This window comes from Macaca mulatta, chromosome 18 (genome assembly GCF_049350105.2).
Source record: "Macaca mulatta isolate MMU2019108-1 chromosome 18, T2T-MMU8v2.0, whole genome shotgun sequence".
NCBI lineage: Eukaryota > Metazoa > Chordata > Mammalia > Primates > Cercopithecidae > Macaca > Macaca mulatta.
In genome coordinates, this window is record NC_133423.1 from 22,547,084 (window position 1) to 22,559,233 (window position 12,150).

A 12,150-nucleotide genomic window follows, 5' to 3' on the forward strand; every position below is an offset into this window, starting at 1 on the left:
ACCATTGTCACTGACAATAGGGGAACCTTGTCAGCTCCACATATTGTGACCTGAGCAGAGAAAAGAAGCATCACAGGTGCAAGCATCTTGAGCAATGGGAAGAGCTGAAGACTCACAGATGAGAGGCTTCTACGTTCTGGAACAGTAGAGTAGTAGTAAAGGGGTCCACTGCCTGTGTTCCACTGCCACCCAACAAACCCCTTCTGCAAAAACGTCCTGTGAAAATGGACAGGAACTCTGTTTACAAACATTTTCTAAAATGGCTGAGAGAGAAAGAATCTCTAGAGGGAATAGATTTCCGGAAATAAATATTTAGGGGAAGACCACATTATAAATGAGAATAATCTGACCGAATGAATGAACACTCTCCAACTCTTACCTCCTCACATACTTCCCAATCCATCATCAGTAAATGTGATCAATTCTGCAGTCTAGGAAATTAAAATTATTTTATATGGGGATACAGCAGTTAGATGTGTTGTGATCTACTCTCCGTGCATCTATTGGATATAAAGGCACCTGGTCTTGCTCAAATGTTCAATCTTCTTGACCACAGTCATTTTCCACCATAGCAGTGGGTGGGAGATGAGGGGAGAGAAGAAAGGGAGGTAGATGGAGAGAGAGGAAATGAGTCCATTTTTAGTTCATGATACTCATTTTCTAGCAAAAAGGGAGCTCCAAATAAATCCCTACAGGATTTACTTGGCTTTCCTGTTAAAAATGGTTTCTAATCGTTATGTGAACTCCTGCCCACCATGGAAAATGAGAGGAAATAAAGCATTTATCTACTCCTTCTTTTCCTGCAAATGCTGAAAAGGGAGAGTTGGGAGCCAGTTATTTTTTCCCCAGGATAACTGAGTTGTTAACATCTGACCAGAGCCTTGCTTTAGCCCTAAAACTGACCCATCTTTAACAGCTGAAAATGAACCCTTCTGTATTTTTCAGAAAAAAACATGCACCTTATTCTCATGTAGATCATGAAATCACCCTCTTCAGGCTGTGATCATCCCCCTGCAAAAGCTGAAAGTCGGTCTGCTCCCATGGGGTTGGAGTGTTGAAGTTGCCTCTTTTTTTTCTTTCCCCTTTTCACTTTGTGGATTCGTTATCTTCCACTAAGTGACTGATTTCCTTGATTCCTGTCGGTGGCCCTGGCTTTCTTTCATGAAATGTCGTCATTTGCAAGGCAGCAGGACATGCCAGTGGCCTAAATTTAGACATACTCTCTTAGGTGGGACTCGCCTCCTGGGCAGTCTTCCATGACTCAGAGAGAATGACTACGAACCCTAGAACTGTTCTAGGTGGCCCCAGTCGCTGCCACAAACCGCCAGCACTCTGGGTGCTGCCCAGCAGTGGACGCAGGTGTGTGGTGGCCCATTTTGTCCTTCCCTTTCCCTACAGCGCCTCTAACGCAGTAGCCAGGCTTGGCCTGCTTAATCTTTGCTGAGGGACCTAGAACAGAAATCCCCACCTCCTGGTCATACCAGGGCTATCGCTGACTATCACAAGAAGCTCTAGAAGTCTCTTAGTTCTGTTGGGAAGAAACAGTGAGAGGTGAACAATGCACTGGTTAAAAGGGTCCCCAGAGGACGCACTTGGAGCGCTTTATCCTGGGCAAGGGCTTGGGTCCATTTCACTTCTCAGGGCTCCATAGCAGCATCTGAGCATCCCCTACTTCTCCATAGGGGCTCTGTTGGCTTTTGGCTTTGAATGATCTGCAAAAGACAGAAAACGGAAGGAACAGATGGAAGATGAAAAGAGTTCAGGAAGTTAATGCATTACAGGTAAATCTTACCAGCTCCCCACCCCCCAAATCAACCTTTACAGGTAAATCTTACCAACTCCCCCGCCCCAAATCAACCTCGATTTCTATGGCCCAGAAATCTATCTCCAGGAAAATGTCAAAAATTTGTAAAAAGATTTACCTATAAGGTTGCTCATAGTGGCATTGTTTATAAGGGTAAACATTGGAACCAACCTAAACGTCCAGCTATAGGAGAAGAGTAATATATTTACGATATACCATGATCATTTAAATTGATTCTGTAGAAAAGTCTGGTAGACTTGGAGAGAAGTTCAATATATGTTATTGAATTAAAAAGCAGTTTATAAAACAATATACACAGTATGAGTCCCTTTCTGTGAAAAAAAATGCATACATGCCTGAGGCCAAAACACCAGATGTTAACCATGGTTATCTTTCAGTAGAGAAATTATGGTTTCTTTTTATTTTCTCCTTTTGTGTGCGTTTGTTAATTTATGATTCATGTGGCACTTTTTAAATGAGAAAAATGAGAATTTAAAAAATGTTAAGCAATTTTCTTTCTGGACTCTCAATACAAATTCCTTCTTGCAAAATACTCTCCTGAAATTGGGAAGGTTGGAGCCCACCCTACTCACAGACAATTTGTCACAAGCATGAAAAGTTAGTGCTGTGCTGAGTGGCAGGCCTCAGGCTAATTTTTTAGCAAATTGTTAGTGAAATACTTTATTATGCAGTATAATAATTTTACGGTATTATTGCATCTATCACTAAACACATACTGAGTGCCAATCATTTTGTCTTGTGAGCAAATTTTAAACGTTGCTAAAATGGCCATCATCTTTTATTACTTTTTTGTTTCTGCAGAAGTAGTTAAACTATCAATTTATAAAGCAGTTTAAACAAGCAAGCAGAAGGCTTCTTTTTTTTTAAAAAAAAAAAAGTCATCCAATAATATATCGCTAGTAAAATAAATTAAAAGTGGTTAATGCCAGGATCCACTTCTGAATACTTTAAAAATTCGCATAATCATTTCTCATTTTGCAAATTTTTAATGTTCTAGTATTTTCAAATTTAACAACTGAACTTAAATAGTACGAGCTAATAACAAACAGAAACATTATACACAAGTTGGGATGTATTAACACATTATTTCCTTTGAAAATATAATGCTTAAGGCAAAGATGTTGGATATTAATCAGGGTGACTTGTCCAAATGCCAGCACAATTTTCCACAGTGTAGAAAAGGCCTTGAGGGATTCTGTTTAGCTTCCCCGGGCCCCTGATCCCATCCACATAAATCTCCCACCATCTCTCTTTATGCCTTACTTCCTGAGATCTCCCTGAGAAAGGCTGAGTGCTAGCCATTCCTGAATGGCTGTCTATTAATCCTGAATTTCTCCTGGAGTCTCAGCTACTCAGGAGTCTTAGGCAGGAGGATCCCTTGAGCCCAGTTGTTTGAGATCCCATTTCTAAAGAAAATACACACACAAAATTTCTGTGCGTTGTCATGTTCCTGCCCTCGTCTTCCCAACCATGATGAAAACTCTAGGCATCTCTAGCTGCTGTGGCCAATTCAGAATGCAGCTTTCCCATTGGACCTGTGAGTATGAAAAACAGGCTAGATTTGGTTTGCTACTCTTTTAATGCCCTGCATTTCTTTTCATAAGTGAGAAAAAAAGCTCATTAAGGAGGAAGCCTTTACAAAGCCAGACCCTCCAGCAAATTCATCACTCTGTACGCATTCTGTATGCCCCACAGCTCCCAGCATGACGTCTTAGATTCACAAGTACCAGGAATATCGCAACACTCCCTATTCTTTCTCAGGTCAGATCTGGGCACGAGCAGCTTGTCTTTGCTTTAATATGTTGTTCCCAGGGGCTAAGAGCATTCTAGGGCCAACCCCGCTGGGGTTTGGGTGCTTTGGGGACTATGGAGCGTCACCTTGCTGCAAACCTAACCCATCAGTACCAAAAAAAAAAAAAAAAAGATTTCTCAAAAAGTGAAAGATAAATGGAGACGCTTTTTACTCTGAATTCACGTTTACTGCCATTTAAAATAGATGCGTTAAATGCATTCATTTGATTCTTTTAGGCTGTTAGTCTGCATGACAAAGGAAGTCAGTATTATACTTCTGAGTTGTCATTTTGAAAGTGCATGGAAATTTTAAAATAGAACGTTCTTGTCAACAGGGAGCAAAGCAGCATTTCTTTCCTCACTGAAATCCATCTAGAAGGGAAATCTGGATTGGGAGTTATACCTGATGTAAATGACGAGTTGATGGGTGCAGCACAGCAACATGGCACAAGTATACATATGTAACAAACCTGCACGTTATGCACATGTACCCTACAACTTAAAGTATAATAATAATAAATAAATTAAAAAAAAAAAAAAAAAAAAGAAGGGAAATCTGGGACGTTCCCTATTCAGGCACCTGTAATTGCCTGTGTTTCTCACCAACCAGTGGGGAAGAAGGAATCACTGGGTACATTTTTGGCCAAGTTGGGGCCTCCATGGACTCCTTTTAAAGAGAATTGCTGAGACTTGGGGATTCCTAAGGAGCTGTTTCATTTCTGCACAGGTGTCCGGCTATTTTTAGTGCTGTCGAGGGAACAACATGACTTGGACAGAGGCATGCCAAAGGAATGACTCTAATGCCGGCATTTTGTGTGAAGGTTTGGTGTTATTGTTCAATCACGCCATCGTAAAAACAAGAACTGGCTTAATGTCCAGCCACTCCAAGGGCAGAAATAAAAGCCCACACCGTCCCTGAGCCCTCAGCTCCTCCCCAGCCTCATCCTCTCTCCCTCTGCAGGGTGATCATTTCTTTTCCTCCTTAAGCCATTTTGTTATTTTTCTTTAAACGGAAACCATTTGTTACTCTCTCTAAAGAAAGTCTCCAGTTTCCCTCAGGCTTTCTGAAGAATCAGAAAAATTATGGAAGACAAAGTGACGGTGTGTTCAACACCTCCTGCTGCTCAGGTGCTGGGTGGCATCTCTTTCGACACTGGGGTCAGCAGCCTCCCATCATTTCTCAGTCAGCGGCCACCCCAAAGGACAGCCTGATCACTCAGGGGGGTCGGCCGGCGCCCAGGGAGAGCCGCACTTACCCCCAGTCAGCTCCGGTCCTCTCAGTCCAGGGGCCTTCCTGTGACAGGCAGGATGGCGCCTTCTACAGCTTCTGTGGCTTTAGGCTTCTCCCCTCTCCCTTTATGGGATCCAGGGTTTAAAAGTAAACAATTCTTTCTCTTTCTGATAAGTCGCATTATTTATCGATTCAGTGGGGGAGGGAGGGCACGACCTTAGGCCACTAAGTCAGCATCACCTTTGGTCAAACAGACTCAGCAAGATTGGAAAGTCCATTCCTCTGCTGAGTGGGGGCGTGCAGCCAGCAGGCAGCCATGGAGGCCACCGAGGCAGAACAGGCAGGTCAACTGGTGAGTACATCTTCCCCTCAGAACCCCAAGTTCCAACCAGTTTAACGTTCCTCACAGGAAGACTGCCATGTATGACCTGGTCACCTCCCCAGATTTCTAGAGCCAGAAGAGTCACCGGTCACAGGAGCCTACTAAGATCCTTAGCTCGTGCTTTGTAGAGCTCTTGACCAATATTTGGAAGCCAATCTCATTCTCCTCTTGAACTGGTCATTTCTGAATGCATGGTTACCATGCATTCCTTTGTTCACGCCAACAATTATGTATGAAGCTCCTCCTTATCTGCTAAGCTCTGGTAATGCCACGGGGACCAAGACAAACAGAGCCCACAGTCAGGCAGTGAAGCAGGCAACATGCGAGCGCACGGACAGCAGAGGAGGCTGCTGCTCGGCCTAGCTGTATTCTGTTGTCGGCTATTATTATTGCTTTTTATTTTTTATTTATTTATTTTTTTGACATGGAGTCTCACTCTGTCACCCAGGCTGGAGTGCAGTGGTGCGAGCTCAGCTCACTGCAACCTCTGCCTCCCGGGTTCAAGCAATTCTCCTGCCTCAGCCTCCTGAGTAGCTGGGACTACAGGTGCCCACCACGCCCGGCTAATTTTTGTACTTTTAGTAAAGACAGGGTTTTGCCATGTTGGCCAGGCTGGTCCCAAATTCCTGACCTCAGTTGATCTTCCCGCCTTGGCCTCCCAAAGTGCTGGGATTACAGGCATGAGCCACCATGTCCAGCCGTCAGCGATTATTTTTTATGCTCTGATTATTTCTTTTCCTTCTCAGGGTCGTTTTGTTATTTTGTTTTTCTTTCTTTGTTTTCCTTTCTTTCTTTCTTTCTTTCTTTCTTTCTTTCTTTCTTTCTTTCTTTCTTTCTTTCTTTCTTTCTTCTTTCTTTCTTTTTCTTTCCTTCTCAATCTCTCTTTCTCTTTCTATCTCCTTCCTTCCTTCCTTCCTTCCTTCCTTCCTTCCTTCCTTCCCTCCCTCCCTTTCTTTCTTCTTCTTCTTTTTTTTTTTTTTTCTAAGGCAAGATCTCACTGTCACCCAGGCTGGAGTGCAGTGACGTGATCACAGCTCACTGTAGCCTCGACCTTCTGGACTCAAATGATCCCCCTGCCTCAGCCCCCCAAGTAGCTAGGACTACAGGTGCCCACACCTGGCTAATTTTTGTACTTTTTTGTAGAGATGTGGTTTCACCACATTGCTATTCTGCTTTCTTATTCTTTAAAAGGAAACTCCTCGTTGCTCTCTCTAGTAAACACAAATGCAACCTGAAGTGAGGTCTGGTCATTCCAGTTGATGATGATCTGAGGAGCTGGGTGGCCTTAATTTCACTAGCAGGTATTGTCATCCTGCTAGTGTCATACTTCCTGTTAGTTGTCATATTTCTTTTCAGGTAAAAATGAAAAACAAAATATACTAACGGCCTTTTTTTTTCTTGCCGAAGAGCTGAACTCAAGAAATGAGCCCAGGGAGTGGGTACCACTGTTTGTTCCTGGCATGCTCCCTAGGTTCCTGGGGGGACTAAGTTCCTTCAGGTTGCCTATGACCACCCGAGAGATCCTGCACACTTGGTCCTACAGAAGTCAGGGCCCTCCAACAGGGCTGGGGGATGGGTCTCCAGTTCCTATGGGAAAAGCCCAAACAGGGCACCCCGAGGCGAGAAAAACATCCCGAGGGCCGTCTGGAAATCGCCAAAGTCCTGTGCTTCCCAGCGTTAGTAGATAAATATGGTGTCAATGGGATTTTTTTTTTTTTTATGGTCGCATTTCTGGCACTGCAGTGTTGGCACTGCCTTTGCAAACTTGCTATGCAGTTTTTAAGTTGCTTCACCTGATTTCAGCCATCCTGATTCTGAAAAGAAATTCTGAAAAGTGCACAGTACTTTTTTTCAGCCTGGACCCTAGAATAAGACTCTGGGAAAGAAAAAATAAGTGACTTTTCATTTTTTAAGAAATAAAGGTGAGTGCCTTTTTTTTTTTTTTTAAGAGAACACTGTTGTTTTTTCTCCTTTAAAGTGAAACAGATTCCTCAGAGCTCCCCGTTGTCCTGCCCTTTGAAAGAAAGACATTCTTTCAAAGATATTCTTTCAAAGACGTTCTTTCAAAGGGCAGGACAAATCCCTTCCACCCCCAGGCCTCGTCCCACATTGTCCGGGTCCCTCTCATCAGCATTTTTGCTGAGATGGTTTTCCCTTCATTTAGAAAACCGGGATGAAGACAGATGTTCAGCTTTCAGATGATTTTCTTTACATTCCCAGCCACGGTACTTGCAAGGATTCTGAATTTCAGAGACAGGATGAATGTTTATCAAACTTCTGGCAAATCACACAACTCTACCTCAGCTGCCTTTAAAAGTGATTTTTTGGCCAGACACCGTGGCTCAGACCTATAATCCTAGCACTTTGGTAGGCCGAGGTGGGCAGATTGATTGAGCTCAGGAGTTTGAGAGCAGCCTGAGCAACACAGTGAGATCCTGTCTCTACAAAAACTACAAAAATTAGCTGGACATGGTGGCATGTACCTGTAGTCCCAGCTACTTAGGAGGCTGAGGCAGGAGGATTGCTTGAGCCTGGGAGGTGGAGGTTACAGTAGGCCGAGATCGTGCCACTGCACTGCAGCCTGGGCACTAGAATAAGACTCTGTCCTGGAAAGAAAAAAAAAGTGACTTTTTATTTTTTAAGAAATAAAGGTGAGTGCCTTTTTAAAAAATAAGGTAGATGTGAGTCTTGGAAGGTTGAAGTTTAACTTAGAAAGTCTAGATCCCTAATGTGTATATTCAGATACAGGCTGCAAAATTGGGCTTCACCAACAGTGAAAACCAAAATCAGGTACCTTTCCAGTAGCTGCAGCTGGAAGCAGGCTCCAATCATTGTGGGTGATTTGCTCCATGATTTTCTCATTTTCCTGCCATAGGCTGCAGACTTCGTCAAATGGAAAAAAAGAAATTGATAATTTCCAATGAAGAATGTCAAACTTTTGCCATGAGGAATGCTGAAGTTTGGGGACTGGGGATCCTGGGTCTCATTCAAGACTCTTTGCCATTTGGATTTTTGCCTTTGGACAAAAATAACTTCATATTTCTGAGGCTTTAGTTTGCTCTCTGTGTAGTAAAGCTGAGAATACTTGCTCGTCATTTGCTCTGAAACCTCAAGTGACACTAGAGATGAATTCATCTTTAATCGTGAATAGCTCAGTTAACTGAGGCAAGAGAGTCCCTTGAGCCCAGGAATTTGACTGCAGCCTGGACAACATAGCGAGGCCACTATCTCTAAAAATAAGAAAAAAGTAAATAGAAAAAAAAAGTTGGATATAGAGAAATGACAAAGGGCATGGGCTGTACGGACTAACTGGTTATTTACTCTACCAGTAAAGAGAACAAAGGAGGTTAATCTGCCATGTGCAGGGACCAGGCCAAGCCCAGCGGGGCTGGAAGGAAGCTGGGTTGCTGCAGCCTCAGATTTGTTATTAAGAGAATCAAAATCACTTTCAACTCAAGGTCACAAGTCAGGACCCAAGTGAAAATGGAATGTTGACAGCGAGTCCTGGTTTCATCTCTGCATTCACACACGCATCACCTTCTCCCACGAAAGTTCCTCTTCTTATGGCCGGAAACACGTCCAGAACACTGGTGGTGCGGAGGGGCAGGGGCTTGATGGCAGCGATCATGGGAGAGAGCCATCACGTGAATAAGCCGCGCCTGCTCTTAGAAGGCAGCTGAAAATAAATTGTGCACATGGTGATATTTCTTCCCTAAACACTTCAGCACACATCCCCAAAGAATTTAGGAGTATTCTACTTAACCTGAGTACCATTATCAGAGCTGAGTTTACAGTAATTCTCTAATAGCACCTACTATTTAGCTTATTTCCTTTTTCTTTGTTTTTTTCCCTTGAGATGGAGTCTCACTCTGTCACCCAGACTGGAGTGCAGTGGCGTGATCTCAGCTCACTGCAACCTCTGCCTCTGGGTTCAAGTGATTCTCCTGCCTCAACCTCCCAAGTAGCTGGGATCACAGGTGCCCACCACCATGCCTGGCTAATTTTTTTTTTTTTTTTTTTTTTTGAGACGGAGTCTCGCTCTGTCATCCAGGTTGGAGCGCAATGGCCGGATCTCAGCTCACTGCAAGCTCCGCCTCCCGGGTTTACGCCATTCTCCTGCCTCAGCCTCCCGAGTAGCTGGGACTACAGGCGCGGGCCACCACACCCGGCTAATTTTTTGTATTTTTTAGTAGAGACGGGATTTCACCATGTTAGCCAGAGTCCGCCCGTCTTGGCCTCCCAAAGTGCTGGGATTACAGGCTTGAGCCACCGCGCCCGGCCATTTTTGTATTTTTTAGTAGAGACAGGGTTTCCCCATGTTGGCCAGCCTGGTCTCGAACTCCTGGCCTCAGGTGATCAACCTGCCTCGGCCTCCCAAAGTGCTAGAATTACTGGTGATTACAGGTGAGCCACCATCCCGGCCCATTTAGCTTAGTTTCAGATTTCCCAATTATGCCCCAATTCTCTTTAATAGCAGTTTGTTTTTTTTTAAACCTAGGATTTAGTAAAAATTCGTGCTTGCATTTGTTTTTTTCTTTCCTCATTTTTTTTTAATTGACAAAATTTATCTAGATGGTCTCTGGCATTCTGTCAAATGTTATTTTCTGTCATAGTTTTTCCAGAGATTGGCCACTGCCCTTGGATTTCTAATGAGCAAAGGCCTAGAATGCAGGGCCGTGGACCTTCCACCTCGTCTCTCTCTCTCCACGGCCTCCCGCTTCTAAGGATGAGCAAATAATCTCAGAGTGAACCTTCTTTAAACACCAAACAAGAATCTCCAGCGAGTCCTCATTCCTCATTCATTTATTCATTCATTTAAGAACTACTTGTTGGGGGCCACCATGTCTGTGGTGTCTGATATCTATTCTAGATACCGGGTGCACAGCAGCAAAACTAACAAATAAGAAACACAACCAGACTAAAATGCCTTCCCTCCTAGAGCTCACATCCAGAAGCAGCAGACAATCAATCCACAAAATAAAGAAAAGCAGAGAAGCAGATAGCGAGGTTTGGGAAGAGACTCCAGATAGTGTGATTAAACAAGGCCCCACGGAGGCAGGGTTTGAGAAAAAAGGAGAGGAGGTTAAAAAGTAAACCAGCCAGGTGCAGTGGCTCACGCCTGTAATCCCAGCACTTTGGGAGGCAGAGGCGGGCAGATCATCTGTGGTCAGGATTTCGAGACCAGCCTGGCTAACATAGCAAAAACCTGTATGCAGATTATAGAGATGTTAAAATGTGGGGAAAATTATTTGTTTGAAAATGATTGAAATATAACTTGAATGCCTCTTACTCTCTGCCCCCCTTTGTATTTGACAAACAACTGGCTAGTTGTTAACAGCATCGACCTTGGAGCTAGATTGTCTAGGTTCAGACCCCAGCTCTGCCACTCACTAGTTGTAGGAACTTGAACAAGGTACTTAACTATCTGTGCCTCCATTTATAAATTTGTATTAATAGTAGTACCTGCTTCCTAAGGTCACTATGAGGATTATATGAATTAATATACATAAACTTAGAATAGTGTCCAGCCCAGGGTAAACACCACTAAGTGTTATTATTATTAAATCCTGAAAACATCTTTGATTATTCTTATTCCGATTTTAAAATAAATAAATAGGTTGACCGGGCACAGTGGTTCATGCCTGTAATCCCAGCACTTTGGGAGGCCAAGGCGGGTGGATCACTAGGTCAGGAGATTGAGACCATCCTGGCTAACACGGTGAAACACTGTCTCTACTAAAAATACAAAAAAATTAGCCGGGCGTGGTGGCAGGCACCTGTAGTCCCAGCTACTCGGGAGGCTGAGGCAGGAGAATGGCGTGAACCAGGGAGGTGGAGCTTGCAGTGAGCCGAGATCATGCCACTGTGCTCCAGCCTAGGCCACAGAGCGAGACTCCGTCTCAAATAAACAAACAAACAAACAGGTCAAGGCACAGCTGGTACCATGTGTCAAGCCAGGAAGGACACTTTTCTAAAGGCAACTCACTGCCCGCTGCAGCTCTCCCTGCCACACGCATGCTAAGGAAGCCAGGTTCCAGTGCCCGGGACCTCACTCTTCCAAGAGGAATTCAAAACTCTGGGCTCCATTGCCGAACTTTAGAGCCTCTCCTCTTTCCACTTGTCCGTGTTCTTCCCCAGCTGTTCCATCATTGTGCTCTACAAATCACCAATTGATCACCTTGAGCATTTTTGCTCAAAGTGAGCATAAGAACACTGAAGGAGAGAGCAGATCTCTGCCAGAGCTCGTGCAGGACCCCTGAGAACAGAGCTCTGTAGCAGCAAGATTCTGGGCCTCCTGTCCTGAGAAGGAGAAGTGAGAGCTACCTTGTGAATACAGAGTCCTTCACACAACAAGACCCAATGCCCAGGCCAAAGATTGAGCCACAGCCCACAGATCCTCAGAAGACAGGGGCCAACCTTAGTTCTTCTTCTAACTCTTCATGACTTTAAAGGAATTCTGGTCTGGGTAGGGTGGTTCACGCCTGTAATCCAGCACTTTGGGAGGCTGAGGCAGGAGGATCACTTGAGCCCAGGAGTTTAAGACCAGCCTAGGTAACATAGTGAGACCTCATCTCTACGAAACTAAAAGTAAAAGGAATTCTGGGCTGCACATGGTGGTGAGTGCCTGTAGTCGCAGCTACTCTGAAGACTGAAGAAGGAAGATTGCTTGAGCCCAGGAGCCTGAGGCTGTAGTGAGTTATGGTCATGCCATTACGCTCCAGCCTGGGTGACAGAGTGAGAGATCCTGTCTCTAAAATACAAATTTTTTTTTAAAATAAAGGAATTCTGACTGCACCCCTCTTCCCTGATCATCAGAGACCTCATTTGGAAAAAGCAAAGTCATTTTGTGAAAAGCCACTCGAAGAAAGGACTTACTGGATGCATTCAATCATTTGTTCATGCTCTATCCTAGGTAGCTCT

At 44.1% G+C, this 12,150-nt stretch overlaps 2 long non-coding RNA genes across 3 annotated transcripts; one reads left to right on the forward strand and one right to left on the reverse strand.

The window, feature by feature from the left end:
* Nucleotides 1–937: 937 nt before the first annotated feature.
* On the reverse strand, nt 938–5,000 carry LOC144336377 (uncharacterized). Of its 2 annotated transcripts, XR_013408107.1 has the most exons (3): nt 4,873–4,948; nt 3,249–3,360; nt 938–1,712 (listed from the first exon to the last, which is right to left on the reverse strand). It is a non-coding gene; the product is annotated as an uncharacterized LOC144336377 (long non-coding RNA). The 2 variants fall into 2 exon arrangements; XR_013408108.1 differs by lacking the exon at nt 3,249–3,360 and having other exon boundaries at nt 4,873–5,000.
* Nucleotides 5,001–5,048: 48 nt separating this feature from the next.
* On the forward strand, nt 5,049–8,931 carry LOC106994529 (uncharacterized). The gene is made up of 2 exons (XR_001441137.3): nt 5,049–5,199; nt 8,105–8,931. It is a non-coding gene; the product is annotated as an uncharacterized LOC106994529 (long non-coding RNA).
* The last annotated feature ends 3,219 nt before the right edge of the window (nt 8,932–12,150 follow it).